The sequence below is a fragment of the Anabrus simplex genome, chromosome 1, assembly GCF_040414725.1.
Source record: "Anabrus simplex isolate iqAnaSimp1 chromosome 1, ASM4041472v1, whole genome shotgun sequence".
NCBI classification, from domain to species: Eukaryota; Metazoa; Arthropoda; class Insecta; order Orthoptera; family Tettigoniidae; genus Anabrus; species Anabrus simplex.
The window spans coordinates 621,282,442-621,306,175 of NC_090265.1; positions in this window are offsets into that span (position 1 = coordinate 621,282,442).

Consider the following 23,734-nt stretch of genomic DNA (forward strand, 5'->3'; position numbering starts at 1 on the left):
TTCGCAGTTGTACGATCAAAAAGAACAACGAAAGTCTACAGTTATTCTTGAAGCCCATTCTTAGTCAAAATGAATACTGGATTATGCAGCTTCTGTTTTTACCTCACCCTTTTTTGATTATCGTAAAGTTATAAATGTTAGGACTGATTCTGTTGAGAATCTCCTCAAGAACAGTAACTGAGGAGAACAAGTGGAAGTTTGCTACTTGTTCTTTCCGTTGGCTTGCAAGGTTTCAGAACGGCTATAAATTTTGTTTTCGTGAAAGCCTTTGGTAGGTTGCCAGCCCACTGTTTTATTAATGAAGAGAACAGCAAGTCATTTGCTAGTCTTCATTCAAAAGTTAACGTAAAACATAGAAACAAAATCTGTTTTCCTCCTACTCATATAATGGTCCTATTCGACGTTTGCTGAAGGACAGTAAGGCTGTCATTACATGACTCAAAAGTCCAGCCCAGGGAAATACTATGGCTTGATATGTATGCGAAATAAATAAATAAATAAATAAATAAATAAATAAATAAATAAATAAATAAATAAATAAATAAATAAATAAATAAATACTCCACTTCAGGCTTACCCCATCTAATGCATTATTTTATTGATCCGGCTCCACGTCTGAATAGTCAGTGTCTTGGCTTTGGACCCCGGTGTTCCGGATTCGATTACAGACTGGGTCGTGGTGTTAAAAATCGTAAGTGATTATTTCCTTTGATTTGATTTGTTTACTTATTTATTTGTTCATGGTGTGGTTACTGAAGACTCGTCCTAGTTCGTGAACCATGGACAACGGCTGAGTGGCCTAGTAAGTGGTCCTGAGAGTCGGAATACCAGTTGCTACGGAATTGGACATAATCTGAGTCATGGCCCTCCTTGTGCTCAGGCGGCTAGGAATATAAAATCCACCTGCGGTCCCTAACCCGTTAGAGGATAGATCCTCACTTGGACTACGTGTAAGCAGGGTAGCATTATGCTTCACGAATTTTTGGAGCTCAGAACATCTTAAGCAAGCCTCGAACCTATGGCAGTAACGGAGTCCCATTTGACAGGTGAAGGACTCCTTGGAAAAAACTTGGCGAATGAAATGGATTTCGATGGGGAGCTGTCAATATTAATAGGGCTTGTAGAAGAAAGGAAGTAGAACTGGCTGAGTCAGCAAAGAGGATGCATCTGGATGTACTAGGAGTAAGTGATATTAGAGTAAGCGGAGATAACGAGGAAGAGTTAGGAGATTATTAAGTGTACTTGACGGGTGTTAAAGAGGGAAGGGCAGAGTGATGGGTAGGGCCTTCCATCGGGAATACTGATGTACGCAACACTGTTTCTGTTAGGCACGTATGGGCTAATTATACGGGTAGATTTGGCAATTGGAGGAAATAGGACGAGAATTGTCTCCGTGTATTCACCATGTGAGGGTGCAGATAAGGATGAAGTTGACAAGTTTTATGAAGCATTGAATGACATCGTAGTCAGGGTCAATAAAAAGGATAGGACAGTGCTAATGGGCGATTTCAATGCAAGAGTTGGAAATAGAACTGAAGGTTACGAAAGGGTGATTGTCAAATGTTGAAAAGATATGGAAGCTAATAAGAACGGGAAGCGTTTGCTGGACTTCAGTGCTAGTATGGGTTTAGCAGTTACGAATACATTCTTCAATCATAAGGCTATTCACCACTACGCATGGGAGGCTAGGGGTACCAGATCCATAATTGACTATATATAGAAAGAGAATGGGTGACATACAGAGATGCTCTAGTAGAAACAGCAAGAGATTGCCTGGGAACAACTATGTGTAAAGATGGGAAAAAGCGAACATCTTGGTGGAATGATGAAGTGAGAGCAGCTTATAAACGTAAAAAGAAGCCTTATCGGAAATGGCTCCAAATAAGGGCTGATGCAGAAAGGGAATTGTTCGTAGATTAAAGAAACAAAGCGAAACAAATAGTTGTTGAATCCAAAAAGAAGTCGTGGGAAGATTTTGGTAATAACCTGGAAAGGCTAAGTCTAGCAGCAGGGAAGGCTCTCTGGGCAGTAATAAAGAATCATACGAAGAGAGGGAAAAATGATAGAACAGTGTTTTGGGTGATTCAGGTGAACTCATAATAGATCCCAGGGAATCACCCAGGAGGTGAAAGGTATATTTTAAAAATCTTCTCAACTTAAAAGGAAACCTTCCTGGTGGTGTTGCGAACAACCGAGCTCATGGGGAGGAGGAAAATGATGTTGGTAATATTAAGCTTGAGGAAGTGGAAAAGGTGGTAAAAAAACTCCATTATCATAAAGCAGCAAGAATAGATAATATTTGACCTGAAATGGAGAAGTATAGATGGAAGGCAACGATGAAGTTGCTTCATAGAGTAATAAGATTAGTATGGATTGTATGTAAGTTCAGATTGGACAGAAGCAGTAATAGCACCTATATTTAAAGAAGGGAACAGGAAGGATTGCAACAACTATCGAGGTATCTCATTGATTAGTATACCACGCAATGTATTCACTGGCACCTTGGAAGGGAGGGTGCGATCAGTGGTTGAGAGTATGTTGGATGAAAACCGGTGTGGTTTCAGACCACAGAGGGGCTGTCAGGATCAAATTTTCTGTATGCGCCAGGTAATTGAAAAATGCTACGAGAGGAATAGTTAGTTATGTTTATATTTTGTAGACCTTGAGAAAGCATATGGCAGGATACCGAGGGTAAAGTTGTTCCCCACTCTGAGGGACTAGGGGATTAAGGGTAGATCATAAAATCAAAGGCATTTATGTTGACAATTGGGCTGCAGTGAGAATTGATGGCAAAATTATTTCTTGGTTCAAGGTTCTTACAGGGGTTAGACAAGGCTGTAATCTTTCACCTTTATTGTTCGTAGTTTATATGGATCATCTGCTTAGAGGTATAAAGTGGCAGGGAGGGAATCAGGCCGGACGAAATGTACGAGGAGTAGTAGGCGGTCCGGCCTATGCTGACGACTTGGTCTTAATGGCAGTGCCAAAATCCTGCAGTCCAACATCTTGGAACTTGAAAATAGGTGCAATGAGTATGGTAAGAAAATTAGCCTTTCGAAGACAAAATTGCTGTCAGTAGGTAATAAATCCATAAATCCATAAGAACTTATCAGATTTGTGATACAAAGATGGAACAGGTATATAATTCCAAGTATTTTGGGATGTGTTCTCCCAGGATGGTAACACAGTAAGCGAGATTGATTCAAGGTGCAGTACAGCTAATGAAGTTGTGATCAATGGTATTCTGTAAGAAGGATGTCAGCTCCCGGACGAAACTATCTGTACATCTTTCTGTTTTCAGACCAACTTTACTCTATGGGAGCGAAAGTTTGGTGGACTCAGGATAACTTATTCATAAATTAGAAGTTGTATACATGAAAGTAGTGAGAATGATTGCTGATAAAAACAGGTGAGAACATAGGCAGCAGGGTTCCCGGAATGATGAGATGAGGGCTAAGGTTGAAGGAATTCGATGGATGAAGCTGTGCGCATAAACCGCATTCAGTGGTGGGGTCGTGTGTGGCAAATGGAGGAGGATAGGTTATCAAGGAGAATAACGGCCTCTGTTATGAAGGGTAAGAGAAGTAAATGGAGACCCGAACGGTGGTGGTTAGACTCGGTTTCTAACGATTACAAAAGAGGTATGGAACTAAATGAGGCCACAGCACCAGTTGCAAATAGGCTTACAGACTAAACGCTGAAAGGCAACACGGTCCATAATGGTGATATACGTATATTTATCATAAACAGATTCACTACTTCTCCAGTTACACATATTAACAGCAAAAACTAATGCTGGTAATAATAATAATAATAATACTAATAATAATAATAATATAACTACACCAAACCAAACAAACTCCGCATCGCAATAACCTCAGTGGCCTTGGCTGTTATTGTTAGCTTTGTAGACCGGAGCTGCCCTCTCACTGTCAGATGGCTGCACAATTTTAATCACGTAAGCTGAGTGGACATCGAACCAGCCGTTATAATAATAATGTAAATTCCGCGACCTGACTGGGAATCGAACGCGAGTTTTCCAGGTAAGAGGCAGGCACACTGTTATATAACTAAGCAATATACAGTATATACATGTTTACAAAACACATGCGGAATCTAGAACCGAGTGTCTGTGCTGTCCAAAATATCCCTGCAACTTACACACCACACACACAAAGCGATCATCCACCAGATTATTATTAATAATAATAATAATAATAATAATAATAATAATAATAATAATAATAATAATAATAATAATGTTATTTGCTTTACGTCCCACTAACTACTTTTTAAGGTCTTCGGAGACGCCGAGGTGCCGGAATTTAGTCCCGCAGGAGTTCTTTTACGTGCCAGTAAAGCTACCGACACGGGGCTGTCGTATTTGAGCACCTTCAAATACCACCGGACTGAGCCAGGATCGAACCTGCCAAGTTGGGGTTAGAAGGCAGCGCTTTAACCGTCTGAGCCACTCAACCCGGCCACCACCAGATTAACACCCATACATGATAGACACCTCCCACCCTCATCGCAGGGTCTGCCTTACAAGGGCTGCATCCTACTGCTATATCAAGTGGCTGTGCGGTTTGGGTCACGTAGCTATCAGCTTGCATTAGGAGATAGTGGATTTGAACCCCACTGTCGACAGTCCTAAAGATTGTTTGACGTGGTTTTCCATTTCTACACCAGGCAAATGCTAGGGCTGTACCTTAATTAAGGCCAGGGTTGCGTCTTCACTACTGTTCCTGTTGCAATTAGACCTAGTGTGCCTGTGCAACATAAAGCAAATAAAAAAATTGGGTACCTTGAGCCATCAATCTCTAGCTGAGCGTTACGAAACGTACTCTTATTTCAACCAGGTTTCTCATACAAAATCTCCACAGATCTAGCCCCTCAGGCAAGCAACGCACTGTTTAAACATCCTAGGGACATGAGCTACCAATTTTAGGTAAAATATAATAAAGCATGAGATTATATTATGTATTCCTAAAACTTGCAATCATTTTCTTAAGCATTGTCATTCGGTCGATTAGATTGGCAGTTTGCCTTTTTCTACCACTACGAGCGCTAATGTGCGTCAATGCAGAGTTTCAGTTAAGCCCTTATAACTACATATTAAAAAAATCAAAAAACACCCTGAGGATATTGAACCAAGGAACACATTACAGAAAGAATTATGTAAATCAATTAATTTGACTAGGATTTGAATAAAAAAGAAAACGAGTAGAGAAACAAGCAATTTTAGGCTGTTTTTCCGGAACTGCATTTAGGTCAGAAGTGATGTTCGAACTTTGTTTTTAGTTTGACTCACAATTTGAAATAATTTCTGGGTCTTTAGCCCTTCAACTTTCGGTACAACTGAGGAAATTTCTTAATTGCTTAATTTCGTAGTATGGGGACCCCTACTTTGTCTGCTAAGAAATGTGTTCACCGGGCGAGTTGGCCGTGCGGTTAGAGGCGCGCGGCAGTGAGCTTGCATCCGGGAGATAGTGGGTTCGAATCCGACTGCCGGCAGCCCTGAAGATGGTTTTCCGTGGTTTCCCGTTTTCACACTAGGCAAATGCTGGGGCTGTACCTTAATTAAGGCCACGGCCGCTTCCTTCCAACTCGTAGGCCTTTCCTATCCCATCGTCGCCATAAGACCTATCTGTGTCGGTGCGACGTAAAGCAACTAGCAAAAAAAAAAAAAATTGTGTTCAACATTAAAATGATATATTTTCGATATTGGATATAATTTCTATTGCAATAGTCTCTGATGCGAACCAAGACGAGCAGTGATTTAGGCCAGTACTTCTCCCTCTAGGAATGAGAAGGTGCGACTAATGAATATTATGTGCACCAATAGCATGTATAAATACGTGTCTTATAATGTGGTTGGCGACTGTATTCACGAAGATAGTAGTTAAAATATAATGCTTTTAAGCATCTTTACTGCCCTCTGTTTTCATACTGATGCTTGGGAGGGGTCAGTAAAATCTCGCGTGTAAGTGTCAATTAGGAGATGAAGACAGCCCTGCCCATGTTGGGTCTCCTTAAATTAAGAATTGGATGCAGCAACTTATTCTAGACATAACCGCCGTACCATTAAAGTGACAGAAGAGAGAACAAAGCTAGATTCGCGAGTGTAACATCACATCGTTGGAGACAGAGGCCACGCCTAGAACCTGTGTGTGTTTCCAGTGGGAAGAATCCAGTCAAGGTCAGCTATGTAACCGTACGACCTTTAGGTGAACTGCAAGTTCAATGTCCTGAGGTCTGCAATTAAAAATACCTAAAATACGCATCTACAAGCCGGATACTATGTATATTTATTCCTCAATAGCATGCTGTAGCGAAAGAACTTGGCGTAATTTATGCAGACAGCTCATGTTAAGAATGTTTGGAATCTATTGTGAGTACACTGAACATGTTGCCACAGGAGAGGGGAAATATTTCCCAATAGCAGCACAAATTACTCGATAAACTGCAGTAAGCGCGATTTATTCTTACTGAAAGTAAGAGAGAAATGGCAATGGATTCCTGGAGTGAACCAAGAGATATGCTCAGCTAGACTTCGGTCCATAATGTATGGCTCAGGACGTACAGTATTACAGTACTGGTTGTTTCAGTGATATTCCCTGCCTGTAAGTGGCGACTAAAAATGGAAGCCCCATGCTGTCCGAACTCGGGACCTGTGTTAATTACTGCAGATCTATTAGTTACTGTAAGTCTAGAATGTAATACATTTTGAGTTCTTTAGGGATTTTTAATCGTGAAATCACCAGTGTTTCGCCCCAGTGTAGCATTGGGCTCATCTGTTGGAATGCTACACCTTTCAAAGACGCTGGCGACTAGTACGCCGTTGAAACACCACTAGAATCAATCATCAGTCACCACTGATATACATTTAGGGCAATTTCCCAGGTGGCAGATTCCCTGTCTGTTTTTTTAACTAATCTTTTCTTTTCGAAATGTATTGAAAATCTGCCTTGGTAATTTATTCCATTCCCTAAATCCTCCTCCCATAACGGAATATTTGCCCCAATTTCTCCTCTTGAATTCCAACTTTATCTTCATATTGTGATCTTTCCTACATTTATAAACACCATTTAAACGAATTCGTCTACTAATGTTATTCCACGCCATCTCTCCATTGACAGCTCGAACATACCATTTAGTCGAGCAGCTTTATTTACAGTACCGTTTACGTGATTACCCCAATGAAGATCTTTCCTTATATTAACACCTAGGTAATGGGTACCAGGGCATGCAGGTATAGAAGGAAATGAAAAGGCAGATAAACTGGCCAGAAAAGGGGCAGAAACACATTTTGTAGGCCCAGAACCTGTAAGCGGGATTTCCTATGGACAAGCCCGATACTATATAGGAAAATGGGTACAAAAGAAACAAGTGGAAAACTGGAAAAATACTCCAGAATGCAGGCTTGCAAAGGAACTGATAAAAAGACCAAACAAGAAGCATACTAAAGAACTGTTGAAACTCAGCAGAGAAAATATAAGATAGGTAGTAGGACTGTTGACAGGACACTCCCATCTGAAAAAAACACCTACATAGAATTGGAGTAATAAGAAACAACATATGTAGGAAATGCAATGAAACAGAAGAATCAGCTGAACACGTACTTTTTGAATGAGAGGCGCTAGGTAGAATCAGACTCTCCACTCTAGGACTACCAGGTGAAGAGAGAAAGAAAAATCCAAGAAGACCCAATAAGAACAACCTGCAGCTTTGTGAAGGGAGCAGGTATAGCTAGGTGGGAATGAAGGAAAAACATGGTAGCAAAAGATTTTAGATTTCGACGCTAATTAGGAACTAATATTTAGAGGCCCATGAAGAAAAGAAGAAGAACACCTAGGTACTTACACTGATACCCATAAAGAACTTTCACCCCATCAATATAGTTATTAAATTTGAGAGCACTTTTCCTGTTAGTGAAACAACCTGACTTTAAACCCCGTTTATCATCATCTCGGTCGATCTCAACATCGTCGAAGGCTTTTTGCAATTGCTCACGATCTACAAGCATCCTTTGGAGAACAATGTAACGACGGTGCACTAGGGGAGCATGGGCCTCCATTTGTATAAATGCCTGCCTTTGGCCCTTATATATAAAGTTAACTCCCAGAAGGAAACCACAATTGAATTCCATCGATTGAGAACGTTAGAAACATTTTGAGCTCTTTACGTCTTTTCAGTCTTGAAATTACCAGCGTTTCACCCCAGTGTAGTCGTCGTTAAAAGCAGGCATTTCTACAAGTGGAGGCACATGCTTCCCCTAGTGCACCGTCACTGCATTGTCCTACATAGTAGGCAAGGCCACGGTCGCTTCCTTCCCAGTCCTAGGCCTTTCCTATCCCATCGTCGCCATAAGACCTATCTGTGTCGGTGCGACGTAAAGGAAATAGTAACAAAAAAGTTATTAGTTTTACGTCCTTGACATGGAGGTGTCAGAATTTTGATCCGAAGGAGTTATTTTACGACCGGTAAATCTACCAGCACGGCGCTGGCACATTTGAGTACTTTCAAATACCACCGAGCTAAGTAGGGACGGAACCCGCCAACTTGAGCTCAAAAGAGTACTGTACTGTGTGAGCCACTGAGCCTGCTAGGAATTTGTTTATTGCCTGCCATATCTGGCTAAACATCTTGTTTTCTTTTGAAATCTGCACATTTCTAACGGACAAATTCTGGTTACTTTTTCCAGGTGAGCTAGACTATTAGGCGAAATGTTCGAACGAAGGCCAATAACCCTTGACTGAGATGCATGGCCATAAAGAAGGACTTGTTTTCCTGGTCAAGGGTTAACGGTGTTCACACCTTCACGAAGTCCAGCCTCCTACAATTTGTTCTCCTTCAAGGCCATTCTTTTGTGAACTCCTCCAAGACTTTTGCGTAAGGTGCAGTACAGTTCTTTACCCTCTCGATGTTATGCATGCTGAACCAGTTACTGTTCCCAAAGCGGTAGTGACTGCTGATGTGATCGACCGAGGAAGTACTACTACTAGGGTACGGCGAGTCGAAATATCACCTCGGTAGCAATTATAGCCATGCTGCTTAACCGCGATTTAATTTGTTTTACACATATCTGTGTGCTGTTGACATTGGATACCACTTTTCCTCCGATATTTCTGGTTAATTCTTCTAGCATAGTATTCATCTAGTTTATATCTTATATTATTATTATTATTATTATTATTATTATTATTATTATTATTATTATTATTATTATTATTATGTGCGTACGGACCCATTGGATCACGCAAAGCCCTAATGATTCTGTTACCGAGCTCGATAGCTTCAGTCGCTTAAGTGCGGCCAGTATCCAGTATTCGGGAGATAGTAGGTTCGAACCCCACTGTCGACAGCCCTGAAAATGGTTTTCCGTGGTTTCCCATTTTCACACCAGGCAAATGCTGGGGCTGTACCTTAATTAAGGCCACGGCCGCTTCCTTCCCACTCCTAGCCCTTTCCTGTCCCATCGTCGCCATAAGACCTATCTCTATCGGTGCGACGTAAAGCAACTAGCAAAAAAAAAAAAAAAAAAAAAGGTTCTGTTTTCTGAGTTGCCAAACAGCTCTCATCCTTTCTCAGTGGATCCTTTTTCGTTCTTCTGTCCACTTTGCTCAAGTCTTCTTTTTCAGTTCGTTCTCTGGTTGCACTTTCCATCCGTTAATTATTTTTCCTATAGAGGTTTCTGTCCGCGGTGTCAGTTGAATTAATCTGGGCTTTTTCCAGATCCTTCTTCACTTCCAGTACCCATGGAATATTTTTTAGATGTTCTATGTAGGTGTGAATCTTGTGTGTCAGTCTACTTGACGGCAGTCTGTAGACGTGCCCATAAAATTTCAGACGTCTTTTGCGGATGTCTGCTGCGATGTTGGAAAGCTCTTCTGTCACTTTGCGTGACCTCAGTCTATAACCATCTTCTGTATTTCGCGGGCCGAGAATTTTCCTCAGGATTCTTCTTTCTTCTTTTAAAATGTTTTCAAGGTCACCTTTCCCGTTTAGTGTAAGGGTCTCGCTGGCATATAAGACTTCGGGCTTGATTACTGTATTATAGTCGAAGTCGTTGGCTGAAAGGTCAGCGTACTGGCCTTCGGTTCAGAGGGTCCCGGGTTCGATTCGGGGTCGGGGATTTTAACCTTCATTGGTTAATTCCAATGGCCCGGGGATTGGGTGTTTGTGCTGTCCCCAACATCTTCGCAGCTCACACACCACACATAACACTATCGTCCACCACATTAAGACGCAGTTACCTGCACATGGCAGATGCCGACCACCCTCATCGAAGGGTCTACCTTACAAGGGCTGCACTCGGCTAGAAATAGCCACACGAAATTATTATTTACTGTATTATAGTGTCTGATCTTTGCATGGCGGAACAAGCACTTTTTATTGTATATGTTGTGAGCCCTACCGTAGGCTTTCCGAAAGGTTTGTATGCGAAATTTCTGGGCAGCCTTCTCGCCCCCCGTTGGTTCAAGTATTGCCTGGCTGAGTGGCTAAGACGGTTGAGGCGCTGGCCTTCTGACCCCAACTTGACAGGTTCGGTTCTGGCTCAGTCTGGTGGTATTTCAAGATGCTCAAATACTGTACGTCAGCCTCGTGTCGGTAGGTTTAGTGGCACGTAAAAGAACTCCTGCGCTCAACAGTGATTTCATTCTGTTAATCATTCCTCTAGTAGCATCAGTACGACAATGGCCAAAAGGTTAGCACGCTGGACTCTGGTCCAAAGGATCCAAGTTCGATTCCCGGTTGGGTCGGGGATTTTAACCTTAATTGGTTAATTCGTCTGGCTCGGGGGCTAGGTATTTGTGATGTAGGAATACTCAATACTAATAATCAGGTGGGGCCCCATCCTCGTAGACAAGCAGGTCGCCTGTAAGACGTCTACTAGAAGAAAATAAAATCTGAACCAGGCCTCTCCGGAGGCCATACGCCTTATTATATAGTACGGCAATAGACTGCGTCTAAATTTGCAACCATCACACAGTGGTGATAGTAGTGATTGTCTTAAGAGGAAGTACAACCAGGCAATCATCCTCTACACAACACTAAACAGAGAGAAGAGAAGGGACCCGACACTTCGGAAATGAAGGTATCAGCGAAAGAAGGACAAGGGCCACGAATGGCGTAAAAATGAAAGACTCCCTATGCCTTGCAACCTAATACCGTTGGGGTCGGAAAAGAACAAGTTGACCAAGGGAGGTCGGATAGGATAGATGAAAGTAGGGGCCTCGCACAAGTAAGCAGAAGCAATACAAAGACTCAGCTCAGGGTCCCGTGGTCGCAACCCACGCTCTCGAGTTAAGAACTCCCGGGACTTCTTTTAGTCGCCTCTTACGACAGGCAGGAGATACCACTCCCCATCCATAGGGGGACGACCTTCACCCATCCCAGACAGGTCTATTAGAGAATATTCTAGCCTTCTGTAGGATAATATTTAGTTGCAGAGAGTCCTCGAGATGTCGATCTAATCACAATCGAAAGTTTAAATCCACTTCTGGCTAAAATGGTAAGGGAATGCAAAAATTTCCAGACATAGCATTAGGCATGACATTGAAATATACAGCAACGAAACGAATCGTGCGTTGACATATGATGGTGATCTCGCTATCGTCTTTATTTTCTTACTTCCCAAGTGTTGCATCATACAACGTTATTAATTCGTGGATAACAAATGAGCAAGGTAAAAATTTCTCCCCAGAGGAAGCCGTGGAAGAGCAAAACGGCGCCTCTCGGATGCTTTCTCCTGTCCTGTTCCGTCACAGCATGGGAAGGTCAGAGGTCGAAGGTCACATTGTTCTCGCTTGTCACAGTAGGTGTGACAACGTGAAATAATTTATATGAGATGAAATCTTAAAGTGTCCTCACTTACTCAATCTCATCATTCTTCTGAATACCTCTGGTGTTAAGGCACTTTATCACTTCCATCGCGGAAGACTTAGCGGGGAAATTATTCTATTTAGAATACATTCAAGGATAAAGGCAGCCTTCCGTGGTGTCCCCGCTGAGGTAATCATAGAATAAGATTTCCTTATAAATGTATGTATCCTATTACGACGTAATTCATTTACTTATGGAAATGTTGATAGAAGACTTAAGTCCATTATATCTAACACAATGACAAGGGGAGGTCAGAGTTATGGGGTCACCCATTTCTTTCAAACGTTATGCCCGAGCGTTTGCGCCATTGGTACGTACGTAACAGAACAGCAGCCCTCTAAATTTAACAGCAGAGGAAGAAATAATGCTACTCTTAAACTCAAAGACCAACATATTCAACAAGTAAACAAACTTAAATACAGTATCTTGGTTGTTGGATAACGGATGATTTGAACCCAGACCTAGAAATTAAGAGCCGAACAGAAATTGCAAGATCAACATTCAGAAAGATGGAGACATTGTTGTGTGATGATGCATTAAATTTAAAACTTCGGCAGCGTATGGTGAAATGTTATATTTGGTCTACTCTTCTTTATGGTGTTGAAGTTTGGACGTTAAAAGAGGCCACCATCAAAAGACTGGACGCTTTAGAACTTCGGCTTCATAGAAAAATGCTTAGAGCCTCGTGGATTGACCATGCCACCAATGAAATGTAATGTAATGTAAGACATGTTCGGCTCGCCAGGTGCAGGTCTTTTAATTTGACACCTGTAGGCGACCTGCGCGTCATGATGAGGATGAAATGATGATGAAGACGACACATACACCCAGCCCCCGTGCCAGCGAAATTGGTTAAAATTCCCGACCCTGCCGGGAATCGAACCCGGGACCCCTCTGACCAAAGGCCAGCACGCTAACCATTTAGCCATGGAGCCGGACAAATGAATAAGTATTACAGAGAGCAAAGTGCAAAAAAGAACTGGTAACCACCATCAAATGCAGAAAAATTGCATACCTAGGGCATGTTTTGCGTGGTGAAAAATATGCGGTTTTACATCTAATTTTGAAAGACAAAATTGATGGGCGCCGAGCAGTAGGCAGAAGTATAACATCATGCTTTAAGAATATTTAAGACTGGAGAGGCATAAAAAGCACTGAAGAACTGTACCGCGTTGCTGAAGGCAGAAAAAAAACTCTCCACATTGATCGCCAACGTCCAGGAGACTGGGCAGGGCACATAGAAGAAGAAGAAGAAGACGATAAGCCCTACATGTTGGTAATTTGCGCTCGAGTATCTGTCTATTTGTCAGCGTCTCAAGCTTCCATGCAGGAATCGCGAGTTCCAGGCGCTCCAGTGTCCTACCACAATGAGACTCCCTTGGTCAGTCACACCCCTTCTGTTATAATAGGCACCATATCCCATGAATGTATTGTACATCCCGACAACTGGTGTTAGGTGAAAATGTGAGACGAATGTAATAGTGATTCTTTTGGTTGGGATTGCCTGTCAGAATAACCCTTTCCTACTTGGAAAATATTTTGTTGATTTTTTCTTTCAAAATATATATTTTGGAAGGGTATAACCGCTGGAAGGGAGAAAAAAATACTAAAAACTAGTATTTCTGCCGTACGTGTTCGGGAAAGTTGCCAGCATAGTCGGGCTGGTTAGATGTTTGTTGAGCAAGTCTTCCCATTATATTACATAAAAGAATGACACAGTGGCTGGTAACTAATTTTTGGGGGAGAGTATACTACACAATGACAACAAACTATAGTGCTGGTAATTTTTAACGTTAACTGTAGCAATTTGTATGAAAAAGAGATGTTCTATTTAATCTGTATCTAGGAAGTCATTTCACAACGTGTATAGAACGTTTTAAGAGAGTTCATTTCCTGGGAGAGGCACAGGTAGATATCGCACAGTGAATTTTTAGTTCTACTTTCACGTCGTCAATTTCTAGATCTGGCCTCTAATGACCAACCACAGAAGGAGAAACGGTAGGAACACACTCTTCAGGGAACGCACAATCATTGTAGTCCGGCCTGACGCGGCTGCGTGGTGAAAAATACACAGTTTTATATTGAACCCATGACCTTTGTGCCCTAAGAACATTATGCATAATGTAACAATTAAACTAAAAGTTGGATTCTTGATAGCATGGATTTGACACGTGACGAGGGGGTGATTACCTTCGGTCCCACGCTCTGGGGTATGTGACGTCAACCACACGTGTCGACGGCGGAAGAATCTCAAGTCATTTTTATGAACTATTTCAAAGCGCGTGTACATGGCGTGACCACGCCAAGTCAAAAAAATATAGTGCCTATCAAAGAGGGTCAATCATCTCACAAATCGAACACGTAAAAATTTTAAATGTCCGTGAACACCACCGCCAGAAGTGTAGCAAGCATGTAGTCACTTTCAAAACTCTTGAAATTGCAGTTTAGGTAAGTCAGGAAATTTATAGAAATTTTCTTGGCGGCAAAGGGAGAGATCCGAAGAGAGGGGGTAACTGCTATAAATATGAAGGGACGCCATGACGAAGCTTCCTTCTCCGGCATTTGTGATACAAAGTGGACGAAAAATTGTTGAGCTGCTCTGCGAAATCAAACCAACGAAAGTAGACTGAGTTCAACTGCAGATTTTAGCCATTGCGGCTAAGTCTTGACTTCATGAGGAGATAGTTTTCTTGAGTGAAATAATTGTACCAGATAGGACGGTCAAAGTACTGAATAAATTCTAATGTGATTAAGTAATTCGTGTGCGTAAATAACTATAGTCCATCGTGTGCACTCAACAAACAAGTGAAGGGTATTTTCTTTTTTTTTAATGCTTTATTCCAGGAAACCTGAAGAAAATTAATAATGAACTGTGAAGCCATGAATGTAAAAGTGGCTAAATAAAATGCCAGGGTCACAGGTGAGCCCTATGACGAATACTGGCGTGACGACATGAGGTAGGTGACTTTCCATCTTACTACCTCTTATATCTTGTCTCTTGATTTCTTGTACTTGAATGGGGATATACGACGCAGTGGTCACCCCTACTAAGTTTTGTAAATGTGAGAGTACGACTAAAAGAGTCATTTGTTTTATTTTCCACTTGGATAAAAGTTTGAAGTCTTGTGAGTGCCGTATAATGTTGTAAAAAGTTATTGAATAGGGTTCCGAAGTGATATCACGTCCAATGTAGATCGTCATCCGTGTGAGTGTACTGCCTATATTTTGTGATGCCAAATTAAGATGTTCAGTCGACGTAATTTTTTTCTGTCTGCAATTTGACGTTAATAATCCATGGTTACTCATTTTCAATCGAGTGGAAGCGCGCTGTCGGGTGAGAACCTAGGGTGATGAATTTGGTCACGGAGAGAAACGTTTTTATTTAATGCCCATTTTAAACTGTGTCTGACTGACAAGAAAAAGATCTAGTAGAATGTTTCAGTCATTTCTCGTAAAAATCAAGTTATTAAATACGATATCATTTATGCGAAGTTATTCATGGTTAATGCATTGTGCGATATTAGACGTCGGGATTTCTAGTGAGGATTTTATTCCAGTTCTTTGTCGATGATAATTGTGGAACTGGGAAACAGAGGTTAGTTTTGTGAATCAGGTTGGACCTGTCATTGAAGCCGGGACACGGAAGCCCGAGGAATGTTTTATATGAGTTGAGATGAGATGTGCGAATCAGGTTAGAGTCCTGTCATTTGAAGCCGGGACATGATAGCCCGAGGAATAATTTATAATGTTGAGAATGGAAAGAAATTCATAGAAATCCATAGCGGTAATAATTGGCGACGGGTATAATTGGTGTGGGCATCTTGAAGCATAACCTGTGCATTTTGTTGGTTAGAATATCGTATTTGTTTAATTATGTCGGCAGAGTTTAAAGGGAGCATTTTGAGAAGTCAGTCAACTGTGAATAAACCAGGTGTTTCCTGTAACTGCCAAGCGAGCTTGGGGGGATGAGAGGCCTCAGCTATGATAACGTGAAGGGAGTGGAGTTGAGATTGTACTGTAATTCTCGGCCAGGGGAAACGTTGAAATGCTGGATTTAGTTGAAATTCATAGCCGATAATAATCTGAGTATTGTGAAATACTGTAATTGGGGACGTAATGAACATTTGAAATCACGAACTTTGAGTATAAGGAACAGAGTAACCTAATTCAGGGTTGTCCAAAATATAGAGCGATGGTCGTGATGATCGGTTTGTTTGTGAGGGGTGTGCAAAATTCATAATGGTAATGACGAGATATGACATCGTAATTATATGGCGAGTTGTTTGGTTTGTACGTAGATTATTAGGATATCCAAGTGTTAATAACGGTTAGGACTAGATTAGATTTTTTAGCATGATATCACGAGACAGGATATATATAGCTGGACATGAATTATGTAAATTTCTTTTCCAGCCAGATAAACATCGCAATATTGAACTCACATCACAGCTGCGTAGGAATTTGTGAAGAAACCAGAGTCCGCGGAGATAAATTTTGTTGTTCGTTAATATTTCGTTAAATCATTTAAATTTATTTAATTATTAAATTCAGTGAAACCGCACTTGAAATAACTTTAATCAAGCGAATAACTTGGAGATGCATTCTGGAAGTTTTAGTTTGTTTCTGGGGAATATAAAAAAATAAAGTAACGATTAAGGGGACATATCCGAAGGAAATGGATTTTTCTGCCACTAAGTTTGTGAGCATTGCTATTGTTGTAATTATTGAACTTTGATTGATTGAGCAGTGAATGTGCTGGGGATAGTAAAGTGGAACTTTGGTCATCAACCGATGTAACTTAATTGTGTTTAGCCTTCAGCCTAGAAACTTGGATGGTCAGGGGGTCATCAACCTCAGTGACTTAGATTAGGGCCATATGCCATTGTAGCATCATTTCCTTGCGGTCATCATCCACAATGACTTTAAAGTAACTTAGAAGATTAGATGTCGGTCCATGACATAGACGCAAGTCACATCGATTCAATTAAGGGTCCATGCCGTAGAACCACTGTGTGGCACACACCAATTGGACTGCCTTAATTATACTCAGAGTCCAGAGTTCGTGTTACGAGGGCTGGACCATAACGAATCACTATGATGGTACATGTGGTCTCACATGGAAGCCGAATTTAAGGATTTCCAGACTTTCCTTTCTTAAATGATTAATAATTGAGACAATGGTTTCTAGTATGAATGCCCGTCAGGCAGTTACGTTAAAGTCTCACACCAGTGTTCTGACGTTTATGTAAAAGTGATTGTGGTGTCCAGTGGACACAATTGACTTCTCTGATACTGTTGACATACCATGAGGCTTCAGAAATGTCCTGAATAAATAGGAATCTTTTAAATAGACCTTTCATTCCAGTAGATAGATTAGAATTAATGAACCCTACCTTTACCTCAGCAAGTGACGAAGAACCCGAAACGACCCAAGAGACAGATCTAATGAACTTTGCTGATAGGTAAGGAAGGTAGGTATCCCTCAATATGGACCTAAAGGGTTCAATATCTAATTTTGAAAGGCAAAATTGAAGGGCGCCGAGCAGTAGGCAGAAGTATAACAGCATGCCTTAAGAATATTAAAGACCGGACAGGCATAAAAAGCACTAAAGAACTGTACCGTGTTGCTGAAGGCAGAAAACCACTCTCCACATTGATCGCCAACGTCCAGGAGACTGGGCAGGGCACATAGAAGAAGAAGGCCGAAGAGGACTGATGTACTTGCAATGCAACATAACGGAGACTAGATCAGCGGTACAGTCATTGTTTGTTCGAATCCCGCTGTCGGCAGCCCTGAAGATAGTTTTCCTTGGTTTCCCATTTTCCAGCCACTACCTTCCCTCCGCTTTCCAATTCTTGCGTCGCCGAAAACCTTCAATGTCTTAGTGTGACATTAAACCACTAGCAAAAAATAAATAAAAAATACAGAGGTACAGTCACGCAAGAAAAGAATGAACAAATGGTACTGTTAGTTTTTTCATTTAATATTTTATCAGATTTAATTCTAATCATTATCAAAATAGAATTTACCTCTCAAGTAGGCACATACCCTGTGGATAACCATGTTTCTGAGAAAATCGTACTTGCAAGGAACTTATACAATACCATAGGCTCATTCTTCTTTGAGTGGCTGTACAATGACCCATGATCTCAATTTCGCAGGTTTGGATTTGAATTTGAACCCCACTGTTGGTTGCGTAGATCTTCATTTCCACACCAGTCAGATGCCAGAGATGCACCTTAATTAATGGCCATGGCTTCTAATTTTCCAGCCGTAGTCCTTGCCCATTGTAGCGATGCCGAAAACACAACAATGCATGTGTTAGTACGACGTTAAAGCTATAGTAAAGGCAAGCTGTATCTACTTCCTCTTATACCGATTGTAAACTAAAGGATTACTTAACTCGTAGTGGGTTGCGTTTCTCGGCAAACGACGTACATATATCGTTTCTGTTTAATTCTCCCGGAGTCGATTTCTGGATTGACCATGCGGGTTAAGAATGAAGGGATTTCAACCTGTGAGGATAACAAATAGGACAGAGATCTATTCTCCCTCCTGAAATACTGAGTGATTTATATAAACTGGATGTTTTTCAAAACCGTGTTCGATTCCCGGCCAGGCCAGGGATTTTTCGCTGGATGTGAGGGCTGGCTCGAGGTCCACTCAGCCTATATGATTAGAATTGAGAGCTATCTGACGATGAAGTAGCGGCCCCGGTCTGCAGAGCCAAAAATAACTGCCGAGAGCATTCTTCGTGCTTATCACATGTCACCTCGTAATCTGCAGACCTTGCGGCTGAGCAGCGGTCGCTTGGTAAGCCAAGGCCCTTCACGGGCTGTTGCACCATTCGGTTTTTTTTTTTTGGTTTTTTTTTTTTTTGGGTGGTTTTCACTACGACACCATTTCCATCTGATAGCAGATACGAAGCTGCGATTACTTTCTAAATAAGAAGAAACCCTGGGAAATTCGCTCATAAACATTTGCTAACAATACGCAAGTTATTCTTTGTTAGGTGGCAATTGTTTCCTCAATTTTGCTTGTTGCTGGCTTGCTGGTTGTTTTGCCGTATATTCGTTCAAGATGTCGAAACCGAGCTCGATAGCTGCAGTCGCTTAATTGCGGCCAGTATCCAGTAATCGCGAGATAGTGGGTTCGAGCCCCACTGTCGGCAGCCCTGAAGATGGTTTTCCGTGGTTTCCCATTTTCACACCTGGCAAATGCTGGGGCTGTACCTTAATTAAGACCACGGCCGCTTCCTTCCCATTCCTAGGCCTTTCCTATCCCATCATCGCCATAAGACCTATCTGTGTCGGTGCGACGTAAAGCAAATAATAAGATGTCGAACACATTGGCTCGGCGCGTGTTTTTAGTGTAAAATTATTGGGTTACAAAGTCCATGGTAGCTACGCAAAGGGGATTCAGGAGAGAGTATGTTGTGCGCGATCTTCCTAAGAGAGGCACGATACTGACTATAGTGAGAAAGTTGGAAAGAACTGGGCCTTTGTTGAACGAGTCTGGCAAGCATCGCTTATCTGGTTTGGCAGACGAGGCAGAAGATGTTCTGACTAAATTGTTTCGGTCTCCGGGACATCGTTGCGTCAAAGAGCGTCCAAGGTAAAGAAAGTGCGGCCAGACAAGATAGATAACTACCTTTTTACGAGCTGCATCAGCCAGGAAAGGGAAAACGAGTCCGTTACTGTACATGGTTCTTGGATGTTACTGTAAGGCTACCGGAAATTCTCAACACCACGTGGTTCATAGATGAAGGATGGTTCCATCTGACTGGTTACGTGAATTCTCAAAAATCTCGCATTGGGCCATACACAACCCACACGGTGTTCATAACAAGCTCCTGCATCCGCAAAATAGTAGGTTCATTCTTCTTTTTGGACACTATTGCCACAAACCGGTGCAAGGACATTTTCCTGCAATTTGTTGAGCAACTAGATGACCCTGAGCTAACTCAGGGTTATTTTCAGCAAGACGGCGCAACTTGCCACACGTCAACTGAGTCTTTCCCTCTGATCATAAGTTTATCTTAGGGCAGAATAATCTGTATGCATTTCTGGCCCCGAAGATCACAGGATTTATATCAAGGATGAAAGTATCGAAATCGACCACGAACAATTGAAGACTTGAAAATCAACATTATAAATGAAATCAATGCAATAGGCAAGCAAATGTTGCAGCGATCTGCCAGAAGCATGGAACGACGGGTACAGCTATGTCTACAGGATGGCGGAGGTTATTTTCAACATCTGTTCTGATTATAAGTGATCTCTCACAGTTCCTTCTTACTTAGAACGCAGCTGCATCTTTCTGTCTGCTACTAGACAGAAATGGAGTCGTTTGGAAAACCACCCGGTTTATATAAACCACTGTGTACCTGTCCTGTGTTAGCAGCCTGGTTACGTACTTACCATCTCGTTTCTCTTTTGTTTACCGATGCTACTGTAATATTCTGTGAAGGGTAGAAACTCTTCTGGCTGGTGTTAAGAGTGAATAGTTGTTAATTTATACTTTCCTTTAAAACAATTATTACCGAGCTCGATAGCTGCAGTCGCTTAAGTGCGGCCAGTATCCAGTATTCGGGAGATAGTAGGTTCGAACCCCACTGTCGGCAGCCCTGAAAATGGTTTTCCGTGGTTTCCCATTTTCACACCAGGCAAATGCTGGGGCTGTACCTTAATTAAGGCCACGGCCGCTTCCTTCCCACTCCCAGCCCTTCCCTGTCCCATCGTCGCCATAAGACCTACCTGTGTCGGCGCGACGTAAAGCAACTAGCAAAAAAAACAAAAAAAACAATTATTATCACCACCACCACCACCACCACCACCACCACCACCACAATAACAACAAAAAGCTGATATAAACCATCTGCATCTATTAACATGGAGCGAGAGGATCATAAAAAAATACATAAAAAGGGCGCATGCATGAAATAAATATTTTATAAAACGCGCTGTGTCGTTGTAAAATGAAGAGATGGTTTCAACAAATTTGAAAAAATGGCACCCAACAATGCGTGCGAGGTAAAGAAGATAAGGAGAAATAAGAAGAGAAGAAGCGGCGGTGACGGTGGCTTCGGACCACTTAGAATTATGCAGTGAAGTGTGAAAAGGAGAGGAGGGGATCAGGGAATGAAGACTGAAGAGATAGACATGTATGCGGGAGGCTCTGACAGGTGTCATCAACTCGCCCACTACTACTTGTAGGCGATGATGACTTATAAGAAAATTAAAACGTTTTACATTAATTGCTTTTTTTTTTTTTTTTTTTTTTTTTTTTCTGGAACGGCTGAGAAACAGAATACTTTGACAAATATATCAGTGCAGGGGCTTGAGATCTTACTGAGTAGAAATGCTTAGTGTAATATTATTCTGTACACAAGAACCTCTTTTATCCGGATTAAGTGGGACCGGAAATGGTCTGGATTATTGATAATCCGGAAAACTAAAAAATACAGTACATGTTATATTAACATAAGTTGTAATAATGTTATTTGTTTTACGTCCCACTAACTACTCTTTTACGGTTTTCGGAGACGCCGAGGTGCCGGAATTTAGTCCCGCAGGAGTTCTTTTTACGTGTCAGTAAATCTACCGACACGAGGCTGGCGTATTTGAGCACCTTCAAATACCACCGGACTGAGTCAGGATCGAACCTGCCACGTTGGGTTCAGAAGGCCAGCGCCTCAACCGTCTGAGCCACTCAGCCCGGCACAGATAGGTCTTATGGCGACGATGGGATAGGAAAGGCCTAGGAGTTGGAAGGAAGCGGCCGTGGCCTTAATTAAGGTACAGCCCCCAGCATTTGCCTGGTGTGAATATGGGAAACCACGGAAAACCATCTTCAGGGCTGCCGACAGTGGGATTCGAACCCACTATCTCGCGGATGCAGGCTTACAGCGGCGCGCCCCTAACCGCACGGACAACTCGCCCGGTTGCATAGCTTTTACCAACTATATTTTGAGTGTGTGGTCTTCGGAGAGGCCTGGCGCAGTGAGAGAGAGCCTCCGAGCCATCGGAATTAACGTCTGAAGATTAAAATCACCGACTTGGTGGGAAATCGAACCCGGGACCACTTGGACCAAAGACCAGCAAGCTAACCACTTAGCCATGGAACCAGTAAAAATGCCATTGAACAATCGTGAGGGATTTGAGAAGTATGAGGTGTATGATTTACAATAGTGTTTTATTTGTCATTTGTTTTCATAATAATGGCGTGTGCAGGTCTTTCGAGTTGACGCCGTATAGGTGACCTGCGTGTCTGTGAGGGTGGGGCCTTACCTGTGATGAATCCTAATGCTATCGACGGCACACACACCTAGCCCTCGAGCCATTGGAATTAACCAATGAAGATTAAAATCCCTGAACCTGCCCGGAATTGAATCCGGACCCTCTGGATCAAACGCCAGCACGCTAACCATTTAGTCATGGATCCGGGCATTTGTTTTTACAATCCAGTACTGCAGGCTCAAGTTTTGCGACGTTGTTGTAGCCACCTAAATCGTTTCGCAGATGTGCTTTTGGTGTTACTCCAACCCGTATTGAGTCTAGTTTCCTCATGCGTATTTTATATAAGCTTCTAGCCGCTTACTAGTTTTATCTGGACATTTTTTTAGTGAAATTAGTCAACTTTGTCAATATTTCTTTCTTATTTACAGTCACATTGAATGTGTTTTCCGATATATCTCGTCCATATAAATAAAACGACACTTCACTTGTCTCTCCACGACACTTACACGCCAAGTTACACCACCCAGTGACATTCAACTTCCAAAAACATACCTTAGTTTGGTGCCCATCTTGTGATGACTTCATGCGTTTTAGGTAATTTTTCCACTTTAAAATAATATACAAACCGTCCCGGTATAAATCATACTTTTTTTGACTTACTATATGTAGAAGTGTACCATGAACAGTATTACACCAGTTGGAAAGATGATTCACGTCAAATGTCTACACTTCTTCTTCTTCTTCTTCTTCTTCTTCTTCTTCTTCTTCTTCTTCTTCTTCTTCTTATTATTATTATTATTATTATTATTATTATTATTATTATTATTATTATTATTATTATTATTATTATTATTCCTATTCTGCTTCTTGTACCGTATCCTCATTGGATGTCCGCTGTCATCAGGACGATCTGGTTCTAGTTCTCAGCAACTCGGAAAAGACTGGGGATACTGAGCCCATACTATCCTCGTAGATTCCGTAGCCAAGGTATTCTTCTTGTTCCCCTACTTCTCCTTCCATCACTTGTACCTTGTAAGATAAGCTGAAGTAGTTTATATTTATCATTTCGAATTATATGACCAATGTACTCAAGTTTCTTGTTTTTTATGTGCATGACCTCTAGCTCTTTGTTCAGACGCTGTGTTACGTATTCTGTCAACCCATGATATTCTGACCAGGCGTCGCTAGCACCACATCTCAAAGGATCGAAGTCTTTTTATCATATTCTCTGTTAGGGTCCAAGTCTCGGCACCATAAAGTAAGACAGAAAATACATAACACCGAAGTAAACAGAGACGGAGATTGATCTTAAAGTCCCTGTTACTTTTATTTCTATAACTTGAAGGCCCTGTTGTATATAACCTGAGAATTAAATGTGATGCTAGTAGTATAATGGGAGAGTTCGGCGGCCTCCTCCTCCGCCCGCGGCGCGGGAAATTTAAATTTTGGCGGGAAATTTGAATTCTGGCGGGAAATTTGAATTTTGGCGGGAGATTTGAATTTGTAAACAAAACCACGTGCTTTTTGACAGCTGTCATCGACAACAACGCATCGCTAACCTCACTGCTGCCATCTTGACGGGCCTAAACCTCACTAGTGCCAACTTAAC